General features: G+C 51.0%; 2 long non-coding RNA genes across 2 annotated transcripts; one reads left to right on the plus strand and one right to left on the minus strand.

The window, feature by feature from the left end:
• Positions 1 to 1,538: 1,538 nt before the first annotated feature.
• On the minus strand, positions 1,539 to 16,224 carry LOC141078362 (uncharacterized). The gene is made up of 3 exons (XR_012227823.1): positions 16,039 to 16,224; positions 13,278 to 13,399; positions 1,539 to 1,989 (listed from the first exon to the last, which is right to left on the minus strand). It is a non-coding gene; the product is annotated as an uncharacterized lncRNA (long non-coding RNA).
• A 4,653-nt stretch (positions 16,225 to 20,877) lies between these two features.
• Positions 20,878 to 27,319, plus strand: LOC141078363 (uncharacterized). Its single transcript, XR_012227824.1, has 2 exons — positions 20,878 to 21,151; positions 26,303 to 27,319. It is a non-coding gene; the product is annotated as an uncharacterized lncRNA (long non-coding RNA).
• The last annotated feature ends 229 nt before the right edge of the window (positions 27,320 to 27,548 follow it).

The following is a 27,548-nucleotide window of genomic DNA, read 5'->3' on the forward strand; positions in this document are numbered from 1 at the left end:
CCCCCACAGGGTGCACAGACCACTGGCAGGCCGGCACAGACCCCCACAGGGTGCACAGACCACCGGCAGGCCGGCACAGCCCCCCGGCAGGCCGGTACAGACCCCGGGCAGTCCACACAGCCCCCCGGCAGGCCGGCAGAGACCCCCGGAAGGCCCGAAATGACGGCGCATCATGATGCGCACACACCGCGCATCATGATGATGTCAGGCTGTCAATCAACTTTGAACTTCCGATTCCGATGCCGACTTCCGATATTGAAAAAATATCGGAAGTCGGTATCGGAATTCCGATACAGCAAGTATCGGCCGATACCCGATACTTGCGGTATCGGAATGCTCAACACTAATGGTGACATATGCCCTTTACACTCTGATTATAATCACTTATTTTATTCTAGATCATGGCAGAAGACCCTGACCACTGGGCATGGAAGAGGGAGAGGAATATCCACTGATGCCTGGAAACAGAGCTGCAGGACCTACAAGGAGAAGAACATGGCTGGAAGAGAAACATGGCTGACGGTCCTAGAAGAACAGATAGAAGACGTGACGGATGAAGAATTGGAGAAAGTAGAGAAGTATGCTGGTATGGTGTACAGGGGATATAGACTAGATTCCTTGATAGGGCGTTGATCCAGGGAACTAGTCTGATTGCCGTATGTGGAGTCAGGAAGGAATTTTTTTCCCCAATGTGGCACTGTTTGCCACATGGGTTTTTTTTGCCTTCCTCTGGATCAACATGTTAGGCTATAGGTTGAACTAGATGGACTTAATGTCTCCCTTCAACCTCAAATACTATAAATATAACATGTTAAATATATAATATATTAATATATATAAAATAAATATATATAATATAATAAATAATAATATAATTTAATATAATATAATAAATATAGAATATAAATATGTTAAATATATAATAGATTAATATATATAATATAATAAATATATAATTAATAATAATATAATTTAATATAATAAATATATAGTAAAATATAATATATAATATAATAAATATATAATATAAATATAACATGTTAAATATATATTAAAATATATATAATAAATAATAATATAATTTAAAATAATATAATAAATATATAATATAAATATAATATGTTAAATATATAATAGATTAATATATATATATATATATATATAATAAATAATAATATAATTTAATATAATATAATAAATATATAATATAAATATAATATATTAAATATATAATAAATAGATAATATATAAATAGATAATATATAAATATAATAAATAATATATAATAAAGCATATAATAAACTTCCCACTATTTAAACTTTCCATGATGTGTCAGAGTCTTTATTTTATACTTTTATGTGTGGACAGGACCGCCATCAGAGCATTACTGTCCTCACTGTTGAGAGGGATCCAGTGAGCAGAAGCACAAGAGGGAGGGCCCAGACTCAGTCTGTGTCCTCCCTCTTGTGCTTTTGTTCACTCGTCTCCAGGGTATAATAAATGAAACTGAAGAAAAAATTGAATGCTGACTTCATAAATATAAACAAATATATGTTTCTTATTTAATCAAAATCAGTAATAAAGAAAATATATACAGGCTGTACATCAAGAAAGAAACAACAAGTGTCACCTGGGGAGCACTCACAGACTTGGGCTCTCATAGAACAGAGGAACAATTGAAAGTATATAAAGGATATTATAAATCCAGCAGATAAACATATATCACCTCAAAAGACAGGAAAATAATCACAGCAGACAAAAAGTTATCAGTATGAGTCAAGTACATCCATAGCTTCTCTATATATACTTATCCTAAGAGAGGTAATGTGTAATGGTGGCTCATATGGATATATCTAAAGTGCACGTCCGGGGAAATCCCCCGATGGCGTCACAGACAGGTGCGTTGTCAAGTTGGATTCCAGGAAGGACGGACCAGCGTTCAGGAGTGCACTCTCAGCCGGCGGACATGTTTAAGGAGTCCCATGGAGTCTACCATTATTAGTGGGGTAAAATAAATCACCATATTAGATAATGAAAACAACAGATATTACAAGTGCCAGTGTAAAATCATAACCACTAGTCACATTAATGAAAGTATGTCACACAATGGGTAATATTAGGTATAATAAAGTGCACATGTGCTTAATATACTCAAATAGAGAAAACAACATTATTGCATTGGAATCTACTAATATACCATAGCATTATAAAGTGCGGCATTTAAAAAAATATATAATTAAGGTGCATATGTGCAAAAATGTAAATAGCTATATATACAAGAGTACATGAACAACACTATCATTACTGTGTCAACCAATAACATGGCGTTCAAGATGAAGTGTTCAGAAGTGTTCATCCTGACACCAGAGGGGTCCTCATATGATGGTCACACAAGAATCCCATATCACACATACATTTCATGAATAGCCATAAGGAAAAGATAAATCTTCAATAATGTATCAGCTACAAACAGACAAAAAACACACAATTAAAATAAAAGCGCAGAGATATCAGGAACCTTGAATATTCCCTATACAATGGACATTGTTGATGTTAATGGATTATTCAAAGAAATGGGAGAAAGCTTCATTTTTCAGTTAAGCATTTGGGGGGCCATGGATTCCAAATGACTGATCCATTGGCATTCTAATTGTGCCAATATCTGTTTTAAATCACAACCCCTAATTCCCCCATTAACACAATCAATCCCCCTTACCGTTAGAGTTTTCGTATCACATCCATGAAAAACCTTAAAATGTCAAGATAACGACCCATCAGAGGACATAAATTCTGTACTCCTGATGATATTTTCACAGGCCCGACAGTCACTAAAGGGGTACCAGCCCGTCTCGGTTTACTTTCAGAAGAGGTGAAGGGATTGGACACCTTGGCAGTATAGTGGCTCCTCAGTAACATGTCCTTCAGACTCCTACCCCTCCTGGCCGTTATAAGGGGATTTTTTGGTAATTGTGCTGCCAGAATTGGGTCTGTTTTTAGTACAGGCCAATTCTTGTGGAGAATGTTTTCATCTCTTTCCACTCCGGGGCGGGCCTGTGGGGAGGCTTCATGTGGTGCTCTTCTTAGCTTTTCTTACCCTCAGTGATCTGCCCCCTATTTTACACACTGACTATATGTTTTGAAAAAAAAATCACATTCAGCAGGCAGGCGCCGGCGGTTTGTTAGAGAAAAAAAAATTGTCTCCTCCAAGATTGGTGATCCAATAGATGCTACTGCGCAGGCGCGGCCGGTGCCAATTTGAGAGAGAATTTTACTTTCATCTGAATAAATATATATCAGCAAATAAATGAATTAAATGCATATTAAAGATGTGATCTTGCTGCATATGATGATCTGGAGAATAGAAGCAATCTTGTGATCATGGGTTTACCAGAATCTATGACCCGTAGCCAGCTTACAAGTATATGCACACTAGACCTACCAAACGCTCTGGGCCTTAATACACCATTGAAGGTGAAATGCGCTCACAGAGTCGGCCCACCACCACCACCTCCACAAGAATCCCCTGCTTATAAGCCCGGGCCTGGTACTGCGAAATACCTGAGCTATGCAGACAAAGTGGACATCTTACAACGGTACAGAAAATCCTCTCCACCCCTGGTGCTCGATGGACGTAGAGTGTTAATTTTCAGTGACTACTCGGTGGAAGTAACAAAGAAAGACGCGTCTTTAGTGGAATATGCACTGAGCTAGTATAGAAGAAAACCCGCGTCTCATTACAATTCTCGGCGAATCTTAAAGTGTTTTTACCTGGAGGAAGAACACAAACATTTTCAGCAGCAGAACAAGCATCAGACTTTCTTAAAGACAGAGAAGATCTTCTCAAGGAAAACAGCAGAAAAAAGAATCACCAACAAAACGTCTGAGTATTGTCAGGACTTATTCTGATTATCCCCTTTTGAATGATTAAAACTCTTTCTCAAAGGGATAAAAATCTTACACTATGCAAAAGACTGAGAAATCTTATATCGCTATGAGAAGAGAAATTTTGGGTGTTGATATATAATTTACACTTAAGGTGACTTATTTGGCTAATCAGACTTGTACACTAAGCAAACAAATTCTCTCGGGCAGCTTCTCCCCCATACCTCTTCAAAATGATAGTTTTACAAATTAAGAATTTTACATTTAAACATGAATATTGTCAGGAACACCGCACTGAACTTGCTCACTGAGCCAGTGCGCGAGTCCTGAGTAAAGCGAACTGTGCTCAAACATACCTGTGGAGCGGGCAGCAGCCGAGTAGATGCGTACTTCAGAACAGCAGGACCTGAAGCACGTGACTACTAGGGGCGTGGCCTAAGCTCCAGAGAGCTAGGAGCTGCAAGAGAACTCCTAGCAGGGTAACTGCGAGACAAAGTTACCAAGGGGCATAGACAGGGAGGATAGTCAGGACGTAGCCAATGAGTCATACACAGAGATAGCTGCAAGGTACAAGAGGGGCGAGCAGAGCGTAGTCAGATCACAGGCAATGAGTCATACACAGAGAGGGTAGCGCAGTACAGAATCAACAGGCAAACTCACAACGGGGAACAGAACCGGGTCAGAACCATATAAACAAGCTATAACAACGAACAGGCACACAGAGGTCACCACACTCGGCCAAAGGCAAAAGTATAACTGGCAGGGATTGGAGCTTCCCAGGGGTTTAAGAAGCTCTCCCAGAACCAAAGAGAGGCCACAATCATTAACCTCAGGTGTGCAGGTCAAAACCTGCACTGAGCTCCAGATACTAACCCCTGACGTGCCGCTCAAAAACCTGCACTGGGATCATGACAAATATAGATTGAATATTGGTAAAAAAAATAATCAGGTACACAATATCCCTCACAAAAATAAAACTAAAATAAATATACAGTATATATGGACGAGTGTTTTTACTTTACGAGGGCTCTAGCTACCTTGCAGTTTCAAATAAGGCTATAGCTTTAAAGATTGTTTCCACTACTGGACAACCCCTTTTTAAAGGAAATCTGTTGCCAGTTTTTTTCTACCCCATCTGAAAGCAGCATAATGCAGGGGCAGAGACCCTTATTCCAGCAATATGCCACTCACTGGATTTCTTGCTGTTATTTTGATAAAATCACTGTCTCATCTGATGGAGCTCTAACAGTTATCTGAATGCTGAGCTCTGCCTAAACCACTGATTGACAGACTTCTGTGTACACTGCACTTTGGTTGATATCTGATAATCAATATGCTCGGGTGCTCATTGGTCGATTCGAGCAAATTGGAATACTCGGGTACTCGGACAGAACAACGAGCCCAATGTAATGTCTATGGGTGACCCGAGCATTTTTACCGCAATCCCCCCTTGGGTCCTTTTAACATCTAAAAACGTCAGAAAATGATGGAAACACTGCTCAAATGACACAGGGACATCATGGGGATCGCTCCTGGAAGCATTCCTGATACCTAGTTCACAGCTTTAAACAATGTTGTCAGAGTTTCATGCCATTTTTCCCGATGCACCAAAAAACATACCTGTCAGGAACACCGCACTGTACTTGCTCACTGAGTGTCAGGATCCTGTCAGCCCCGGCGTGCAGCCTCCGCTGAGCAGGGACTCACCCGCACTGTAGGGGTACCGGGGTCAGGTACAGCCAGAAAGTACCGATGCACAGGACCTGTGGATGCTGAAATTTAGCAAGCAGACACGGGACCTACGGTCATGTGACTGCAAGGGGACGGGGCTTAGCATCCTGCTTAGTGAGATGGAAAGACACTATACAGAATTACTCAGAGTCAGGCAAAACGGGTTTCACACACAGAGATAGCCGTAACGTACCAAGGATGAGACAGAGTGGATAGTCAGGGCCAAGCAGCAGTCAAAACCAAACAGACATAGAAGGTACCAAGCAGAATCCAAAGCAATATCCAGAGAACAGACCGAGTCATACACAGATTATCAAGCAACCAGAACACAGCACTAACACTCTCAGGGGTCACCACACTATGCCAAGGGCAAGAGTATAACTGACAGGGATGGGAGCGTCCTGAGGCTATAAGAAGCCTCTCCCAAAACCAGGGAGAGGCCACAATCATAGCCCCAGGTGTGCAGGTAAGCCTGCACCGGGATCACAACCTTTAACCCCAGAAATGCCAGTCATCAGCACTGGTTCCAGACATTAACCCCACGTGTGCGAGTCAAACCCGCACTGAGATCATGACAGTACCCCCCTCTCAACGGGGGGACCTCTGTACCCCCAGGCTTGCCCGGGTACTTAGCGTGGAAAGTCCGCACCAGGCGATCAGCATGCATCAACCGGGCCGGTACCCAGGACCTGTTTTTCGGTCCAATGAACCAGGTACTGTACCGACCGCCGTACCAACCTGGAATCTACGATATGACCAACCTCGTACTCCACCTGCCCCTCGACCAAAACAGGAGAAGCAGCAGACTCGGAGTCTCCCCGGACTGCTTCAAAAGGTTTCAGTAGAGATTTGTGGAAGACGTTAGGCTGCTGTTGAGGTAGGCATAGGAAGCAGTATTGTGGAAATATCCAAGCGAGTTTATTAAAATGACATAAACCGCTCTGGATATTAAAAACAAAGGTACAGCCTTACTTATATTCAGTAAAACACGCCCCTGCAGTTCCTTGACATCTGGATTGAAGCTTCCAATGATGGGATGATCCATACAGATGTATACAGGAAGCCGACAGCCACAAACTCGTGTTTACAAGCAGGCTCTGCCCACCCAGCAAGCATCATCCGTAGTATCCCTATAGGTCGGTTTTTACATGCTAAGAGATTTTGTTCGGATTCAATAAGGTTTGAGAAACAGTGAGCAGAACTGACCAGGAGATTTGAGGATAGGGGCTACAGTCGAAGGATGATCAGGAGGGGGTACAAAAGAGCGGTTGCAACATCTAGGAATGAACTGCTATATAGTTACCAAATTGCAGATAAAGAGAACAACAAACAGGTAAGATTTATCTCCACCTTTAATAGTTAGTGGCATAACATAGAAAAATTCATCAATAAACATTGGAATGTCCTCCTTACGGACCCCATTTTGAAAAGGGCTTTACCTCCTTCCCCCCAGTGTGTAGCTCGACGTTCGGCCAATTTTAAAGATCTTTTGGTGCATAGTCACTACAATCCCCCAAGAGTCTCCAGCAGTAGGTCCCTAGGCCCAGGGTTCTTCCCATGTGGCCTATGTAAGGCTTGTTTGACTCTGAACAAATCCAAGAAATGCAAAAATTTTGATGGATCACGTCTTTACGATATTCGGAAACACCTCACATGTAGTTCCAAGGGGGTGATATATCACGCTGAATGCCTGTGTGGGAAAGTATATGTCGGGCTGACCACAAGGGAACTTAAATTTAGAGTGAGGGAGCACGTGTTGGATATTGAGAAGGCCTCCACTGTGGATGACATTTTTTTTTAAAACTTTACCATGTCACTTTACTAACTCAGCAATTTTTTACTGCCCTAATACAGCTCTGGCAAAATTTAAGAGACTACAGCAAAATTTTCAGTTTGTTGGATTTTTCCCTTTATAGGTATATTTTTGAGTAAAATGTAAATTGCTCTTTTATTCTATAAACTACTGACAACATAGCTTCGAATTTCCAAGCACTAAATTTTGTATTTATTTTCTGAAAATGAGAAATGCTCAAAATAACAAAAAATGCAGTGCTTGAAGACCTCAAATAATGCTAAGAAAACAAGTTCATTTAGAAACAACTGTTTAAACTCAGGAAGAGTTCAGAAATCACTATTTTGTGGAATAACCATGATTTTTAATCACAGCTTTCATGTGTCTGGGCTGCTTTCCTCCAGTCTTTCACGCTGCTTTTGGGTGACCTTTTGCCACTCCTGGTACAAAAATTTAAGCAGTTGTTCTTTGTTTGATGGCTTGTGACTATCCATCTTCCTCGTGATTACATTCCAGAGGTTTTCAATGGGGTTCAGGTCTGGAGACCGGGCTGGCCATGTCAGGGATTTGATGTGGTGGTCCTTCATCCACACATTGATTGACCTTGCTGTGTGGCATGGCGCATTGCCCTGCTGGAAAAACAGTCCTCAGAGTCGGAAAACATTGCCTGAGCAGAAGGAATCAACTGTGTTTCCAGGATAACCTTGTATGCGGCTTGATTAATCCGTCCTTCACAAAGAAAAACCTGCCCAATTCCAGCCTTGCTGAAGCATCCCCAGATCATCACTGATCCTCCACCAAATTTCACAGTGGGTGCAAGACACTGTGGCTTGTACGCCTCTCCAGGTCTCCATCTAAACCATTACACGACCAGGTGTTGGGCAAAGCTGAAAATTAGACTCATCAGAGAAGATTACCTTACTCCAGTCCTCTATGGTCCAATCCTTGTCACGGGGCAGTTGCGGGGAAACAGGAGACGTGGAACCAGGTCCCCTGCCTGAACTGCCCCTCAGGCTAAAGGGGGTGCCCTGACTCTCCTTAACTTGGGGGTACACTTGATGGTAGGGAGTCCCAAGTCCCCTGTTTAGCCCTGAGCTAAACACCCAACCCCCTCCCCAGGAAGTAAGACAGGGAAGTGAACTGCACCGCACCAATAACACGAAAGGAAATATAAAACAGACACCACAGGGTTAAAGCAACTAAAAACCAAAGCTTAGCTTTATCTGCTGCCAATGCTCCCACCAGCAGAGTAAGGCACCCGATCAGCATCCAGCAGCATCAAAACTGCTCAAGACAAGCTGAACCCCCTCTGCACCAGGCAGGTCCCAGTCTTCACCAAGGTTGGTTAGCAAATGACCAGTATTACCAACAGTGAATTGCAGCACCAGGTGGCCTTATAAAGGGAAGTGGGAGTAGTCACCACCTGCTGACTAACTAAACATGTAGTAACACCAGCAGCCACCGGGGTGAGGATAACCCAGCAGCCGACCAACTACAGTTGTAGTAACACCAGCTGTCACTGGAGGGAAAAACTAATATTAACTCCCGATGGCCTGAAAGGAAAAACGTTTATATCAGAGCATCCGGACTCTGACACAGATGACTGACTCCTCTGACGCCTCCTCCTAAGAGGACTCCGACACCCAGAGTTAGCATGTGGTGAGGGTAGAGACTTGCCCCTACTCCCTGGCAGCACCTCTGCTGCCCCCACTGGAGAAGAAGGGGACGGTTGTAGAAAGATGGCAGAGACAGTAGCCCCCAGGCAGCAACCCTCACACGACTGATCCCAGCTGACTACTTCCCTAGACTGCCAATCTATGATTGGGTTGTGTTTTTCCAACCAAGGGAGGCCTAAAACGATGGTTGATGGAATTCACCCCCAAGACGTAGCATGACAGGGACTCTACATGATATGTCCCTATACGCAAATGTATTTTTTCCATGACTTGGGTCAACCTCCCCTGGCTCAGTGGGACAGAGTCAATGGTCTGGACGCTAAGGGGTTTGGCCAGCGTCCTACACCTCAGGCCATGGGTCTGGACAAAGTGAGCATCCAGCAGATTGACTCCACAAACACCGGTATGCCCTCAGGTACCCTGCCAACCACCACTTCTGCTGACAAAGTACACAGAGTGGGCAAAATGGAGGAAATATACACTCCCTGGTCGCCTCCCTCCACACGACCAGGGGGACGCGGCTTCTTAGGTGGTACGGAAGTTTGGCGCAAGCTGAGCAGACCCTGATAAAATGACCAGTCTGCTCACAGCTAAAACATGCCCCCAAACCATGACAAGCCGCAGGCAGCACCATTGGGGAACAAACTCCTCCCACCTGCCTGGGCTCGTCCGACTGCACCATTGAGTCCTCCTCCCTAGCAAGGACTACAGGGGGCAAATTCGCCAAAGCCGCAAAAAACTCGTCCACCGACCGTAGAGATGATGAATCGGCCGGCAGGGAGAAGGCTCAGGATAGGGGAACAACTTTAAGGAGAGATATGATGAATCCCACCCGCTGTTCCTCACTCCCTAATGAACGAGGGCGGAGCCTGAAGTGTAGCTTGCAGGCCTCCTGAAAAAAACAAAAAATTATCTCTCCCTCCAGAAAACCTGTCTGGGAGAGATAACTTGGGTTCTGGTTGAGCCTGAACCTGAGCTGAGGCCCTGAACCCCACAAACTGCTGCAGCTCCACCACACCGTGCAGCACCCCACGCTCCTCAGTGAGGGTCTGCAGCAATTGGAGATAGGTCTGCATTAGGGCCATGGCTCACCAGAAAAAAAATGGGTGCTGGTAATAATGTCATGGGGCAGTTGCGGGGAAACAGGAGACGTGGAACCAGGGCCCCTGAACTGCCCCTCAGGCTAAAGGGGGTGCCCTGGCTCTCCTTAACTTGGGGATACACTTGATGGTAGGGAGGCCCAAGTCCCCAACCTGTCCCTATCTCCTGTTTAGCCCTGAGCTAAACACCCAACCCCCTCCCCAGGAGGTGAGTCAGGGAATAAATCCCTCTGCTAGTAAAGCCAGAATTGAGCTCTTCTTTTCCTCACTCAAGACTTGTCTTTTCAACTCCTTCGGCATGATTAAAAGTTATTTTTTCATTCCTATTAATTTTGGGATATTACTAGCACTTGTTTTGCCATCCAGCTTGTCCTATTGCAAAAGGATTGTGAACACCGCAGCAGGGTTTTTATACTTTCCTTTGTTAAATAAGATTTGGTTCAGGTGATCACCTAATCAGAAGCACATTGAGTAGAATGAGGTGTAGTCTGGTTGGAATTCAAGTGACACTGGAATGGAATGACTGTGAGACATGTAGAGAAGCTGATTTTTATAAAACTGTGCAGTTGTCTCTTAATTTTTGCCACAGCTGTGTGTGCATGTATATATATATATATATATATATATATATATATATATATATATATATACACACACACACACATACATACATACACACTGCCGTTCAAAAGTTTAGGGTCACTTATAAATTCCCTTATTTTGAAAGAAAAGCTGTTTTTGCCAATTAAGCTAACATTAAATTATACAGAAATACACTCTATACATTGTTAATGTGGTAAATGACTATTCTAGCTGCAAACATCTGGTTTGTAATGCAATGTCTTCATAGGTGTATAGAGGCCCTTTTCCAACAACCATCACTCCAGTGTTCTTATGGTACTTTGTGTTTGCAGTGTAAGAAGGCTAATGGATGGTTAGAATACTTGCACAAGGGTATGTTAGCACAGCTGAAAACAGTTTGGCTGATTAGAGAAGCTATAAACCTGACCTTCTTTTGAGCTAGTTGAGAATCTGGAGCATTACATTTGTTGGTTCCATTAAACTTTCAAAATGGCCAGAAAAAAAGAACTTTCATGTGAAACTCGACAGTCTATTCTTGTTCTTAAAAATGAAGGCTATTCCATGCGGGAAATTGCCAAGAAACTGAAGATTTCCTACAACGGTGTGTACTACTCCCTTCGGAGGAGAGCACAAACAGGCTCTATCCAGAGTAGAAAGACAAGTGGGAGGCCGCGCTGCACAACTGAGCAACACGTCAAGTACATTAGAGTCTGTAGTTTGAGAAATCGACGCCTCACAGGTCCTCAACTGGCAGCTTCATTAAATAGTACACACAACGCCAGTGTCAACGTCTACAGTGAAGAGGCGACTCCGGGATGCTGGCCTTCAGGGCAGAGTGGCAAAGAAAAAGCCATATCTGAGACTGGCAAATAAAAGGGAAAGATTAATATGGGCAAAAGAACACAGACATTGGACAGAGGAAGATTGCAAAAAGTGTTATGGACAGACGAATCCAAGTTTGAGGTGTTTGGATCACACAGAAGAATATTTGTGAGACACAGAACAACTGAAAAGATGATGGAAGAGTGCCCAACACCATCTGTCAAGCATGGTGGAGGTAATGTGATGGTCTGGGGTTGCTTAGCTGCTGGTAAAGTAGGAGATTTGTACAAGGTAAAAGGGATTTTGAATACGGAAGGTTATCACTCCATTTTAGGCTGGCGGAACGCACCAAGTAATATAGATGTTAATGAGGTGCGTTCGCAGCCTGGGGTTCACCGTGCAACGATGGAAACTGCTGCTAGACAATGGCGGATAATAGCACGCTCGGGTTACCTCACCCGGAGTGTGCGAGGCGAACCCTGTTACTTCACAAGGTCGCACTAATATAATGTGAGCGCAAGCGATGTGGTCACAGAACTCTGCCCAGAGGCATGGAGTCAGAGTCCTTCTAGAACCACTTGTGCTCAGAGCCGCTGCAGCGGCGCTAAAGAGTGACGCTAGGAAAGTGCTGTGCCCTGTTAGCTGTCACAGAGTGCAGCGGATAGACTCCTACCACCCAGAGGCATGGGAGATATGGCGGCACTATGGCGCTAACCTTTGTGCTAGACTGGAGCACTGTGGCACATGCTTTGCCACCATGAGGCGCTGACTCAGGCTGAACTAACCCTAACACATACGTATCAAAGGAAGGGGTTAATGAGTCAGTCACCAGTTACATGCATCCATCATCACTCACACAAGTCTCAACAAAAGTCTATCTTAGCACATGGCCGAGCGGCCATGCGAACCTTTTATAGCAGCGTCCTTCCGGGACCTTCCTGATGGTCCAATCCGAGCTGGAGAAGGACCTGAGCATGTGACTTCCGATCTCCAATGAGAGATCGTCCCACGGGCATGCTCAGTGGACTGACAGGAGGACTTGGTCCCTGGAGTAGATCGCTGCTGACCAGCATGCGTTGCTATAGCTGAGCCAGAGGTGGCAGCAGCAACCAAACCTACAATGCTGGTGTGAGCAGAGCGCTGGGATCGACGAGTCTGCTGAGCAGGCTCCACTGTGGTCGGAGAGGAATGGGAGACCGCCGAAGGCAAAGCTCGGGATTCCTGCTGTGCAGCGACAGGAACCCAACATCTAACACTCCATTTTGCAACGCCATACCCTGCGGACAGCGCTTGATTGGAGCCAATTTCATCCTACAACAGTACAATAACCCAAAGCACACCTCCAAATTATGCATGAACTATTTAGGGAAGAAGCAGGCAGCTTGTATTCTATTTGTAATGGAGTGGCCAGCGCAGTCACCAGATCTCAACCTCATTGAGCTGTTGTGGGAGCAGCTTGACCGTATAGTACGCAAAAAGTGCACATCAAGCCAAGCCAACCTGTGGGAGGGGATTCTGGAAGCATGGGGTGAATTTCTCCAGATTACCTCAGTAAATTAAAGGGAATCTGTCACCTATTTTTTTTCCCTATGAGATGCGGCAATCGCCATCAGGGGCTTATCTACAGCATTCTGTAATGCTGTAGATAAGCCCCCGATGTAACCTGAAAAAAACGAGTTATATTCTACTCACCGGGGGCGGTCTGGTGCGGCCGGGTCCGATGGGTGTCGCGGCTCTGGTGCCTCCCATCTTCTAGTGATGACGTCCTCATCCTTGCTTCTGTCGCGGCTCCTGCACAGGCGTAATTTTCTGCTCTGTTGAGGGCAGATGAAAACACAGCTGGGATTCAGGATCAATGAAAACAGCATGGTTAAACAACGAAATACTCTACATAAACCATGGATTACCAGAAAAAGAACTCCCGATGTAACCTGAAAGAAAAAAAAAAAGAGTTAGATTATACTCACCCCGGCGTTGGGTCCGGTCCGATGGGTGTCGCCGTCCAGTCCGGCACCTCCCATCTTCTAACGGTGACGTCCTCTTCTTTGCTGCCTGTCGTGGCTCCTGCACAGGTGCACTGCTCTGCCCTGTTGAGAGCAGAGTCCTGCAGTGCGCAGGCACCAGGATAGGTCCGGCGCCTGCGCACTGCAGTATTCTGCTCTGCCCTCAACAAGGCAGAGCAGTGCGCCTGCGCAGGAGCCACAACAGGCAGCAAAGAAGTCACTGTTAGAAGGGAGGCGCCGGACCACAAAGCCCATCGGACCAAGACCGGACCGCCCCCCGGTGAGTATAATCTAACTCTTTTTTCTTATCTTTCAGGTTACACTGGGGGCTTAGCTACAGCATTACAGAATACTGTAGATAAGCCCCTGATGTCAGTGTCGGCAGCTGATAGGTGACAGATTTCCTTTAACCCCTTAATGTCTAATGACGGACACAGTCCGCATCAAAGCCGGGACATGTCAGCTGTCATGAACAGCTGACATGTGCCCGCAATAGGCGCGAGCGGAATCGCCGTCCGCCCGCGCCTATTAACTAGTTAAATCCCGCTGTCAAAGCTGACAGCGGGCATTTAAATAGCATTTCCGGCCGCCGGGCCGGAAATGATGTCATCGCCGACCCCCGTCACGTGATCGGGGGTCAGCGTCATGTTGCATGGACAACCAGAGGTCTCTATGAGACCTCTATGGTTGTTCCAGGCATATGGCTTTCAGTGCCACCCGGTGGTCGGCGCTGAAAGCACAGCAGTAAATCTGCTACATATGGGCGATCTGCTCATCGCCCATATGTAGCAGAGCCGATCGGGTTGCGCATGCTTCTAACCTCCTTCGGAGGCTATTGAAGCATGCCAAAAGTAAAAAAAAAAAAAAAAAAAATGTTTAAAAAAAAAATTAAAGAAACCTAAAAGTTCAAATCACCCCCCTTTCGCCCCAATCAAAATAAAACAGTAAAAAAAAAATCCCACATACACATATTAGGTATCGCCGCGTTCAGAATCGCCCAATCTATCAATAAAAAAAAAAAGCATTAACCCAATCGCTGAACGGTGTAGTGAGAAAAAAATTAAAAACGCCAGAATTACGTTTTTTTGGTCGTCAAGACATTGCATTAAAATGCAATAACGGGCGAGCAAAAGAACATATCTGCACAAAAGTGGTATCATTAAAAACGTCAGCCCGGCACGGAAAAAATAAGCTGTCACCCGACCCCAGGTCATGAAAAATGGAGACGCTACGGGTCTCGGAAAATTGCGCAAGTTTTTTTTTTTTAGCAAACTTTGGAATTTTTTTTCACCACTTAGATAAAAGAGAACATAGACATGTTTGGTGTCTATGAACTCGTAATGACCTGGAGAATCATAATGGCAGGTCAGATTTAGCATCTAGTGAACTTGGGCCTCTTTCACACTTCCGTTTTTGACAATCAGTCAAGATCCGCCGATTTGGAAAAAAAATGGATCCGCTATTTTTCTTTGCGGATCCGTTTTTTTACCCATTGACTTTCATTAATGGCGGATCTTGACGGATTGCCGTCCGTTGCATCCGTTTTTGTTCGAATCCGCCAAAATGTTACTGTACGTCAACATCCTCAAAGACTTCCAAACGGAGCTTGCAACGTTTTTTTGGCCAGCGGATCCTCCACACACTGATTTAACCCGAAATTCTGTCTGGGTGCCGGACAAAAAAACCAAAATCTCTCTCTCTTCTCTGTCTCCCCTTCCCGGCCAGTGGCTCCTTTAAAATTCTTCATTCTGCGGATCCGTCATAAAACGGATCCTATTGCATCCGTTCACATCAGTTACAGACGGATCCGCTTTTCCGCCCTTTTGGCGGATTTTGACTGATGCAAATAACTGAAGTGTGAAAGAGGCCTTAGCAAAAAACAAGTGTGGGATTGCACTTTTTTGGCAATTTCACCGCACTTGGAATTTTTTTCCCGTTTTCGAGTACACAACATGGTAAAACCAATGGTGTCATTTAAAAGTACAACTCGTCCCGCAAAAAATAAGCCCTCACATGGCCATAGTGACGGAAAAATAAAAAAGTTATGGCTCTGGAAAGAAGGGGAGGGAAAAATGAAAATGCAAAACCAAAAATACCCCATGGTCGTTAAGGGGTTAAGTACTTTTTAGTGGTAAAAATGTAATTTGCCTCAAATTTGTCAGTTATACAAGGCTAATAGGTGGAACTGGACCGCACAATGGGGGTCCTTTTAACCCCCTCTTAGCCACATAGATGCCTAGACCCTTATTATTTAAGGGTCCAATCAACCCCGATCGGCTCCAAAATCAGTTGGGGCCGACATAATATGCAGCTGTCGCCTGCGGGGGGCACTATTCACTTATTGCTGATCATAGTTTTAAAACAGCGATCTGGAATAAGGCCTCTTGACGACCAACGGTTTAATGCGCTGCTGTACTATATACATAAACACAAACTCAGCTCCACTATACCTATATCACGTGTCTGCAAGCAGCTCAGCATCACATCAATGTTACACATGCACGGCTCAGCCGTATCCACGTTACACACGCACGGCTCCGCTGTATCCACGTTACACACAGACACGGCCCCGCGTTACACACACGGCTCCGCTGTATCCACGTTACGCACGCACGGCTCCGCTGTACCCACGTTACACACACACACGGCCCCGCTGTACCCACGTTACACACACACACACGGCCCCGCGTTACACGCACAGCTCCGCTGTACCGTTACGCACGCACGGCTCCGCTGTACCCACGTTACACACATGGCCCCGCTGTACCCACGTTACACACACACACGGCCCCGCGTTACACACACGGCTCCGCTGTACCCACGTTACACACAGACACGGCCCCGCGTTACACACACGGCTCCGCTGTACCCACGTTACACACAGACACGGCCCCGCGTTACACACACGGCTCCGCTGTACCCACGTTACGCACGCACGGCCCCGCTGTACCCACGTTACACACACGCACGGCTCCGCTGTACACACGTTACACACACGCACGGCTCCGCTATACCCACGTTACACACACGGCCCTGCTGTACCCACGTTACACACACACAGCCCCGCTGTACCCACGTTACACACGCACGGCCCCGCTGTACCCACGTTACACACACGCAGGGCCCCGCTGTACCCACGTTACACACACGCACGGCTCTGCTGTACCCACATTACACACACACGGCTCCGCTGTACACAGGTTACGTACACACGTTACGCACGCACGGCTCCGCTGTATCCACGTTACGCACGCACGGCTCCGCTGTACACAAGTCACACACGCATGGCTCCACTGTACCCACGTTACACACGGCTCCGCTGTACCCACGTTACACACACGCACGGCTCCACTGTACCCACGTTACGCACGCACGGCTCCGCTGTACACACGCAAGGCTCCGCTGTACCCACGTTACGCACACACGGCTCCGCTGTACCCACGTTACACACACACATGGCTCCGCTGTACCCACGTTACGCACGCACGGCTCCGCTGTACACACGTTACGCACGCACGGCTCCGCTGTACCCACGTTACGCACGCACACGGCTCCGCTGTACCCACGTTACACACACACGGCTCCGCTGTACACAGGTTACGTACACACGTTACGCATGCACGGCCCCGCTGTACCCACGTTACACACACGCACGGCTCCGCTGTACACACGTTACACACACGCACGGCTCCGCTATACCCACGTTACACACACGGCCCCGCTGTACCCACGTTACACACACACAGCCCCGCTGTACCCACGTTACACACACGCACGGCCCCGCTGTACCCACGTTACACACACGCACGGCTCTGCTGTACCCACATTACACACACACGGCTCTGCTGTACACAGGTTACGTACACACGTTACGCACGCACGGCTCCGCTGTATCCACGTTACGCACGCACGGCTCCGCTGTACACAAGTCACACACGCACGGCTCCACTGTACCCACGTTACACACGGCTCCGCTGTACCCACGTTACACACACGCACGGCTCCGCTGTACCCACGTTACGCACGCACGGCTCCGCTGTACACACGTTACGCACGCACGGCTCCGCTGTACCCACGTTACGCACACACGGCTCAGCTGTACCCACGTTACACACACACATGGCTCCGCTGTACCCATGTTACGCACGCACGGCTCCGCTGTACACACGTTACGCACGCACGGCTCCGCTGTACCCACGTTACGCACGCACACGACTCCGCTGTACCCACGTTACACACACACACACACGGCTCCGCTGTACCCACGTTACGCACGCACGGCTCCACCGTACCCACGTTACGCACGCACGGCTCCGCCGTACCCACGTTACACACACGGCTCCGCTGTACACACGTTACGCACGCACGGCTCCGCTGTACCCACGTTACACACACGGCTCCGCTGTACACACGTTACGCACGCACGGCTCCGCTGTACCCACGTTACACACGGCTCCGCTGTACCCACGTTACACACACGCACGGCTCCGCTGTACCCACGTTACGCACGCACGGCTCCGCTGTACACACGTTACGCACGCACGGCTCCGCTGTACCCACGTTACGCACGCACGGCTCCGCTGTACCCACGTTACACACGCACACGGCTCCGCTGTATCCACGTTACGCACACACATGGCTCCGCTGTACCCACGTTACGCACGCACGGCTCCGCTGTACACACGTTACGCACGCACGGCTCCGCTGTACACACGTTACGCACGCACACGGCTCCGCTGTACCCACGTTACACACACACACGGCTCCGCTGTACACACGTTACGCACGCACGGCTCCGCTGTACACACGTTACGCACACACGGCTCCGCTGTACCCACGTTACGCACGCACACGGCTCCGCTGTACCCACGTTACACACGCACACGGCTCCGCTGTATCCACGTTACGCATGCACACGGCTCCGCTATACCCACGTTACACACACGGCCCCGCTGTACCCACGTTACACACACACAGCCCCGCTGTACCCACGTTACACACACGCACGGCCCCGCTGTACCCACGTTACACACACGCACGGCTCTGCTGTACCCACATTACACACACACGGCTCTGCTGTACACAGGTTACGTACACACGTTACACACGCACGGCTCCGCTGTATCCACGTTACGCACGCACGGCTCCGCTGTACACAAGTCACACACGCACGGCTCCACTGTACCCACGTTACACACGGCTCCGCTGTACCCACGTTACACACACGCACGGCTCCGCTGTACCCACGTTACGCACGCACGGCTCCGCTGTACACACGTTACGCACGCACGGCTCCGCTGTACCCACGTTACGCACACACGGCTCAGCTGTACCCACGTTACACACACACATGGCTCCGCTGTACCCACGTTACGCACGCACGGCTCCGCTGTACACACGTTACGCACGCACGGCTCCGCTGTACCCACGTTACGCACGCACACGACTCCGCTGTACCCACGTTACACACACACACACACGGCTCCGCTGTACCCACGTTACGCACGCACGGCTCCACCGTACCCACGTTACGCACGCACGGCTCCGCCGTACCCACGTTACACACACGGCTCCGCTGTACACACGTTACGCACGCACGGCTCCGCTGTACCCACGTTACACACACGGCTCCGCTGTACACACGTTACGCACGCACGGCTCCGCTGTACCCACGTTACACACGGCTCCGCTGTACCCACGTTACACACACGCACGGCTCCGCTGTACCCACGTTACGCACGGCTCCGCTGTACACACGTTACGCACGCACGGCTCCGCTGTACCCACGTTACGCACGCACGGCTCCGCTGTACCCACGTTACACACGCACACGGCTCCGCTGTATCCACGTTACGCACACACATGGCTCCGCTGTACCCACGTTACGCACGCACGGCTCCGCTGTACACACGTTACGCACGCACGGCTCCGCTGTACACACGTTACGCACGCACACGGCTCCGCTGTACCCACGTTACACACACACACGGCTCCGCTGTACACACGTTACGCACGCACGGCTCCGCTGTACACACGTTACGCACACACGGCTCCGCTGTACCCACGTTACGCACGCACACGGCTCCGCTGTACCCACGTTACACACGCACACGGCTCCGCTGTATCCACGTTACGCACGCACACGGCTCCGCTGTACCCACGTTACGCACGCACGGCTCCGCTGTACACACGTTACGCACGCACGGCTCCGCTGTACCCACGTTACGCACGCACGGCTCCGCTGTACCCACGTTACGCACGCACACGGCTCCGCTGTACCCACGTTACACACACACACGGCTCCGCCGTACCCACGTTACGCACGCACGGCTCCGCCGTACCCACGTTACGCACGCACGGCTCCGCCGTACCCACGTTACACACACGGCTCCGCCGTACACACGTTACGCACGCACGGCTCCGCCGTACCCACGTTACGCACGCACGGCTCCGCTGTACCCACGTTACGCACGCACGGCTCCGCTGTACCCACGTTACACACACACACGGCTCCGCTGTACACACGTTACGCACGCACGGCTCCGCAGTACCCACGTTACGCACGCACGGCTCCGCCGTACCCACGTTACACACACGGCTCTGCTGTACCCACGTTACGCACACACGGCTCCGCTGTACCCACGTTACACACGCACACGGCTCCGCTGTATCCACGTTACACACACACATGGCTCCGCTGTACCCACGTTACGCACGCACGGCTCCGCTGTACACACGTTACGCACGCACGGCTCCGCTGTACACACGTTACGCACGCACGGCTCCGCTGTACACACGTTACGCACGCACGGCTCCGCTGTACACACGTTACGCACGCACAGCTCCGCTGTACCCACGTTACGCACGCACGGCTCCGCCGTACCCACGTTACGCACGCACGGCTCCGCCGTACCCACGTTACACACACACATGGCTCCGCTGTACCCACGTTACGCACGCACGGCTCCGCTGTACACACGTTACGCACGCACGGCTCCGCTGTACACACGTTACGCACGCACGGCTCCGCTGTACACACGTTACGCACGCACGGCTCCGCCGTACCCACGTTACACACACGGCTCCGCTGTACACACGTTACGCACGCACACGGCTCCGCCGTACCCACGTTACGCACGCACGGCTCCGCTGTACCCACGTTACACACACGGCTCCGCCGTACCCACGTTACGCACGCACGGCTCCGCTGTACCCACGTTACGCACGCACGGCTCCGCTGTACCCACGTTACGCACGCACGGCCCCACTTCGTCTCATACACAACTCCGCATGCGCACTGCACCACGTGACAACCACTTTCCCCAGAGATCACGGTAGAGGCTAAATCCAAGTCGGCTAAAGGACCTCTGCTGACGTCATGCCCATGTGACCACAAGGGGCGGGGCCTCTTCCTCCACATAGAGCAGCAGAGCAGACAGAGGAAGCTGCGGATGTCATGGTGGGAATTGGAGCATTTTGTGCGGTATTTGGAGTGGTTTGGGGTCATTCTCCATAGAGCACGTGTCATAGCGGGATTTGGAGTGTTTTGGGGTCACAGATCAGGTAGGTGGATGTTCATGCAAGAGCTGGGAGTCTGCCTGGGGAGAAGGGGGTGATGTTGCTTTCATGGGGCTGCATGTGCATGCTTGAGGGGGGGTCTGCCTGGGAGAAGGGGGTGATGTTGCTTTCACGGGGCTGCATGTGCATGCTTGAGGGGGGGTCTGCCTGGGAGAAGGGGGTGATGTTGCTTTCACGGGGCTGCATGTGCATGCTTGAGGGGGGGTCTGCCTGGGAGAAGGGGGTGATGTTGCTTGCATGGGGCTGCATGTGCATGCTTGAGCGGGGGTCTGCCTGGGAGAAGGGGGTGATGTTGCTTGCATGGGGCTGCATGTGCATGCTTGAGCGGGGGTCTGCCTGGGAGAAGGGGGTGATGTTGCTTTCACGGGGCTGCATGTGCATGCTTGAGGGGGGGTCTGCCTGGGAGAAGGGGGTGATGTTGCTTTCACGGGGCTGCATGTGCATGCTTGAGGGGGGGTCTGCCTGGGAGAAGGGGGTGATGTTGCTTTCACGGGGCTGCATGTGCATGCTTGAGGGGGGGTCTGCCTGGGAGAAGGGGGTGATGTTGCTTGCATGGGGCTGCATGTGCATGCTTGAGCGGGGGTCTGCCTGGGAGAAGGGGGTGATGTTGCTTGCATGGGGCTGCATGTGCATGCTTGAGCGGGGGTCTGCCTGGGAGAAGGGGGTGATGTTGCTTGCATGGGGCTGCATGTGCATGCTTGAGCGGGGGTCTGCCTGGGAGAAGGGGGTGATGTTGCTTGCATGGGGCTGCATGTGCATGCTTGAGCGGGGGTCTGCCTGGGAGAAGGGGGTGATGTTGCTTGCATGGGGCTGCATGTGCATGCTGGAGGGGGGGGTCTGCCTGGGAGAAGGGGGTAATGTTGCTTGCATGGGGCTGCATGTGCATGCTTGAGGGGGGTCTGCCTGGGGAGAAGGGGGTGATGTTGCTTTCACGGGGCTGCATGTGCATGCTTGAGGGGGGGTCTGCCTGGGAGAAGGGGGTGATGTTGCTTGCATGGGGCTGCATGTGCATGCTTGAGCGGGGGTCTGCCTGGGAGAAGTGGGTGATGTTGCTTTCATGGGGCTGCATGTGCATGCTTGAGGGGGGGTCTGCCTGGGAGAAGGGGGTGATGTTGCTTGCATGGGGCTGCATGTGCATGCTTGAGCGGGGGTCTGCCTGGGAGAAGGGGGTGATGTTGCTTGCATGGGGCTGCATGTGCATGCTGGAGGGGGGGGTCTGCCTGGGGAGAAGGGGGTGATGTTGCTTGCATGGGGCTGCATGTGCATGCTGGAGGGGGGGGTCTGCCTGGGAGAAGGGGGTAATGTTGCTTGCATGGGGCTGCATGTGCATGCTTGAGGGGGGGGTCTGCCTGGGGAGAAGGGGGTGATGTTGCTTGCATGGGGCTGCATGTGCATGCTGGAGGGGGGGTCTGCCTGGGGAGAAGGGGGTAATGTTGCTTGCATGGGGCTGCATGTGCTTGCTGGAGGGCGGGATGCCTGGGGAGAATGGGGTGATGATGTTTGCATGGGGATGCATGCTGGAGGGGGTCTGCCTGGGAGAAGGGGGTGATGTTGCTTGCATGGGGCTGCATGTGCATGCTGGTGGGGTGGTCTGGCTAGGGAGAAGGGGGTGATGTTGCTTGCATGGGGCTGCATGTGCATGCTGGAGGGGGTCTGCTTGGGGTGAAGGGTGATGTTGCTTGCATGGGGCTGCATGTGCATGCTGGGTGGTCTGCCTGGGGAGAAAGGGGTGATGTTGCGTGCATGCTGGAAGGCGGTCTGCTTGGGGAGAAGGGTGATGTTGCTTGCATGGGGCTGCATGCTGGGTGGTCTGCCTGGGGAGAAGGGGGTTTTGTTGCTTGCATGGGACTGCGTGTGTATGCTGGAGGGGGGGTCTGCCTGGGGAGAAGCGCGTGTTGTTGCTTGAATGGGGCTGCATGCTGGAGGCGTGTCTGCCTGGGGAGAAGGGGGTGATGTTGCTTGCATGGGGCTGCGTTTGCCTGTGGAGAAGGGGGTGATGTTGCTTGCATGGGGCTGCATGTGCATGCTGGGGGGGTCTGCCTGGGCACCAGGGGGTGATGTTGCTTGCATGCGGCTGCATGTGCATGCTGGGGGGGTCTGCATGGGGAAAAAGGGGTGCTGTTTCTTGCATGGGGCTGCATGTGCATGCTTGAGGGGGTGCCTGCCTGGGGAGAAGGGGGTGATGTTGCTTGCATGGGGCTTCATGTGCTTGCTTGAGGGGGGGGGGTGCCTGCCTGGGGAGAAGGGGGTGATGTTGCTTGTATGGGGTTGCATGTGCATGCTGGAGAGGGGGCCTGCCTGGGGAGAAGGGGGTGATGTTGCTTTCATGGGGTTGCATGTGCATGCTGGAGGGGGTCTGCCTGGGCACAAAGGGGTGATGTTGCTTGCATGGGGCTGCATGTGCATGCTGGGGGGGTCTGCTTGGGGATAAAAGGGTGATGTTGCTTTCATGGGGCTGCATGTGCATGCGTGAGGGGGTGCCTGCCTGGGGAGAAGGGGGTGATGGGGCTGCATGTGCTTGCTTGAGGGGGGGGTCTGCCTGGGGAGAAGGGGGTGATGTTGCTTGCATGGGGCTGCATGTGCATGCTGGAAGGGGGTCTGCCTGGGGAGAAGGGGGTGACGTTGCTTGCATGGGGCTGCTTGTGCATGCTGGAGGGGGTGTCTGGCTAGTGAGAAGGGAGTGATGATGTTTGCATGGCGCTGCATGTGCATGCTGGAGGGGGGTCTGCCATGGGAGAAGGGGGTGATGTTGCTTGCATGGGGCTGCGTGTGCATGCTGGACGGGGGGTCTGGCTAGGGGGAAGGGAGTGATGATGCTTGCATGGGGCTGCATGTGCATACTGGAGGGGGGTCTGGCTAGGGAGAAGGGAGTGATGATGCTTGCATGGCGCTGCATGTGCATGTTGGGGGGGTCTGCCTGGGGAGAAGGGAGTGATCAATCTTCCATGGGGCTTCATGTGCATGCTGGAGGGAGTCTGCCTGGGGAGAAGGGGGTGATGTTGCTTGCATGGGGCTGCATGTGCATGCTGGAGGGGGGTCTGCCTGGGGAGAAGGGAGTTATGAATCTTGCATGGGGCGTCATGTGCATGCTGGACGGGGGGGTCTGACTGGGAGAAGGGGGTGATGTTGCTTCTCCCCAGGCAGACCACCCAGCATGTGCTTTCTGGGTGGTCTGCCTGGGGAGAAGGAGTGATGGGGCTGCATGTGCATGCTGGAGGGGGGAATGCTTTGGGAGAACGGGGTGATGGTGCTTGCATGGGGCTGCATGCTGGAGGGGGGGATGCTTTGGGAGAAGGGGGTGATGTTGCTTGCATGGGGCTACATGTGCATGCGTGAGGGGGGGTCTGCCTGGGGAGAAGTGGGTGATGCTTGCATGGGGCTGCATATGCATGTTGGAGGGGGGGTCTGTCTGGGGAGAAGGGGGTGATGTTGCTTGTATGGGGCTGCATGTGCATGCTGGAGGGGGGGGTCTGCCTGGGGAGAAGTGGGTGATGCTTGCATGGGGCTGCATATGCATGTTGGAGGGGGGGTCTGTCTGGGGAGAAGGGGGTGATGTTGCTTGCATGGGGCTGCTTGTGCATGCTGGAGGGGGGTCTGGCTAGGGATAAGGGAGTGATGATGCTTGCATGGCGCTGCATGTGCATGCTGGAGGGGGGGGTCTGGCTAGGGAGAAGGGAGTGATGATGCTTGCATGGCGCTGCATGTGCATGCTGGAGGGGGGTCTGCCTGGCGAGAAGGGAGTGATGAATCTTGCATGGGGCTTCATGTGCATGCTGGAGGGGGTCTACCTGGAAGAAGGGGGTGATGTTGCTTGCATGCGGCTGCATGTGCTTTCTGGGTGGTCTGCCTGGGGAGAAGGAGTGATGTTGCTTGCATGGTGCTGCATGTGCATGCTGGAGGGCGGGCTGCCTGGGGAGAGCTGGGTGATGATGCTTGCATGGGGCTGCATGCTGGAGGGGGTCTGCCTGGGAGAAGGGGGTGATGTTGCTTGCATGGGGCTGCATGTGCATTCTGGAGGGGGTCTGCCTGGGAGAAGGGGGTGGTGTTGCTTGCATGGGGCTGCATGTGCATGCTGGGGGGGAGTCTGCCTGGGCAGAAGGGGGTGATGTTGCTTGCATGGGGCTGCATGTGCGTTATGGGGGGTGGTCTGCCTGGGGAGAAGGGAGTGATGATGCTTGAATGGGGCTGGATGCTGGAGCCGATCTGCCTGGGAGAAGGCGGTGATGTTGCTTGCATGGGGCTGCATGTGCATGCTGGAGGGCGGTCTGCCTGGGGAGAACGGGGTGATGATGCTTGCATGTGGCTGCATACTGCAGGGGGTCTGCCTTGGAGAAGGGGGTGATGCTTGCATGGGGCTGCATGTGCATGCTGGAGGGGAGTCTGCGTGGGGAGAATGGGGTGATGCTTGCATGGGGCTGCATGTGCATGCTGGAGGGGGGTCTGCCTGGGGAGAAGAGGGTGATGATGCTTGCATGGGGCTGCATGTGCATGCTGGAGGGGGGTGTGCCTGGGGAGAAGAGGGTGATGTTGCTTGCATGGGGCTGCATGTTCATACTGGAGGGGGGTCTGCCTGGGGAGAAGAGGGTGATGTTGCTTGCATGGGGCTGCATGTTCATACTGGAGGGGGGTCTGCCTGGGGAGAAGAGGGTGATGTTGCTTGCTTGGGGCTACGTGCGCATGCTGAAGGGGGGTCTGCCTGGGAAGAAGGGGGTGATGTTGCTTGCTTGGGGCTGCGTGCGCATGCTGAAGGGGGGGTCTGCCTGGGAAGAAGGGGATGATGCTTGCATGGGACTGCATGCTGGGAGTCTGACTGGGGAAGTGGGTGTAGGTTGCATGGGACTTCGTGCTCGGGGTCTGCCTAGGGAAGGAAGTACGCTGCCGCTCGCTCTGCCGCTGTAACCAAGGTTTTCCCCCGGCGCTGCACCTTTAAGGCTAGGGCCCCCCTGTTTTGGTCGCTGTGACGTGGTAGTGGGCTTCATACAGTCTGATCAGAATGTAAAGTAATAACCTCATGTTCAGGTTGTACATTTTAGCTGATTGGCATTAGATCACGGTGTGAATATTGGGAGGGGCGGCCGTGGCTTTTTGTACCTTAGGCAAGATTTTACTTACATAAATGTCTTTATTTTCTTCTAGGTGTTGTGGGTTTCCTCCATCTTCTCTCGCCGTGCCCTCCACAGTAACCTCTTTGGATGCCAATTCATCATTTGTCATCTCTCCACCAAGTGGAGTGCTGGTGCCTCCACCATCCATGTTCTGCCAAAATAGGTGTGACCCAGCGCCACTCTGATGTCCAATTGAGGAGTCTAAGATCTCTGAAATTATCCTCCCCTCTTCCGACGGCTTGCTAGGGTTGGTCCTGTGGGGGTCTACCACCTTTTCATTTCCTTTGTCCAATATTTAGTTCTCACCTTTACCATAGTTGCCTTACACTGTCTGTACTTTGATGCTTCTCTATGTCTTTTTTTGGGGCTTTGTTTTATGTTTTTTTTTTTGTTTTGTTTTATGGGTCATCCTAGGACGTGTTATCTATGGCATAGGGTCCACCTAGATCCCCTTCCCTTTACTCATTTTCATGTCCTATAGTGTATTCAATGAGAAATTAATTTTGTGTTAAGTAATGCAATACAATTTCTCCTACGCCTCATTGGGGGACACAGACAGTGGGTGTTATGCTGCTTGCCACTAGGAAGACACTAAGTAAACCAGAAAAAAATGTAACTCCTCCCCTGCAGTATACACCCTCTCGCTGGAGGAGATTTCTCCAGTTCTTGCTTAGTGTCTGTAGGAGGCACTTGGATCTGGCTTCAGACCCCACCGTTTTTTCCTTTTTGATTTTTCTGTAATTTTTTAATTAACGGAGTGAAGGGGGCGACTGTTCCTTTCTACGGCCCGCTCTCCCCTGAACCAGCAACAGGCAAGCACGCGGAGTATACCTCCCCGTACACTTTCCTGCGACAAACGGGGCTGATTCCTCTGGCGATGCTTCCTTTACGGTCCCGGTAATCCACAGATACGAGGGCACGAGGAGGGCTCTGGAGCGCGACAGACGAAGCATGGAGTGCAATGGAAAAGACTGGAACAGCGCTTCCGAATGCCCTAAATCAACCCCATAGCTCTCCATCCCCCTGCCCATAGGGAGGATCGATTGAGCATACCCCTTTAAGAACGCCTCCAGCTCTGCTACATCAGCCCAGGAGGATGAGAAGACCTGCATGGATGGCCCCGGACAGCGTGGCCGGCCTGAGCACTGGAGTAGAGGTATGGGGTCGGGTCCTGTTTCATGGGACAGGTGCTGACTTTGTCTCAGCGGAGGTGCACAGGCGCCCCCCCAAACCCGGCGCTTACCGTGGGTAGGCCAAAAATGTAGTACCCGGCTTTT

The sequence above is a fragment of the Dendrobates tinctorius genome, unplaced genomic scaffold, assembly GCF_039654945.1.
Source record: "Dendrobates tinctorius isolate UK_male_01 unplaced genomic scaffold, ASM3965494v1 ptg000542l, whole genome shotgun sequence".
In the NCBI taxonomy this organism is placed as follows: Eukaryota; Metazoa; Chordata; class Amphibia; order Anura; family Dendrobatidae; genus Dendrobates; species Dendrobates tinctorius.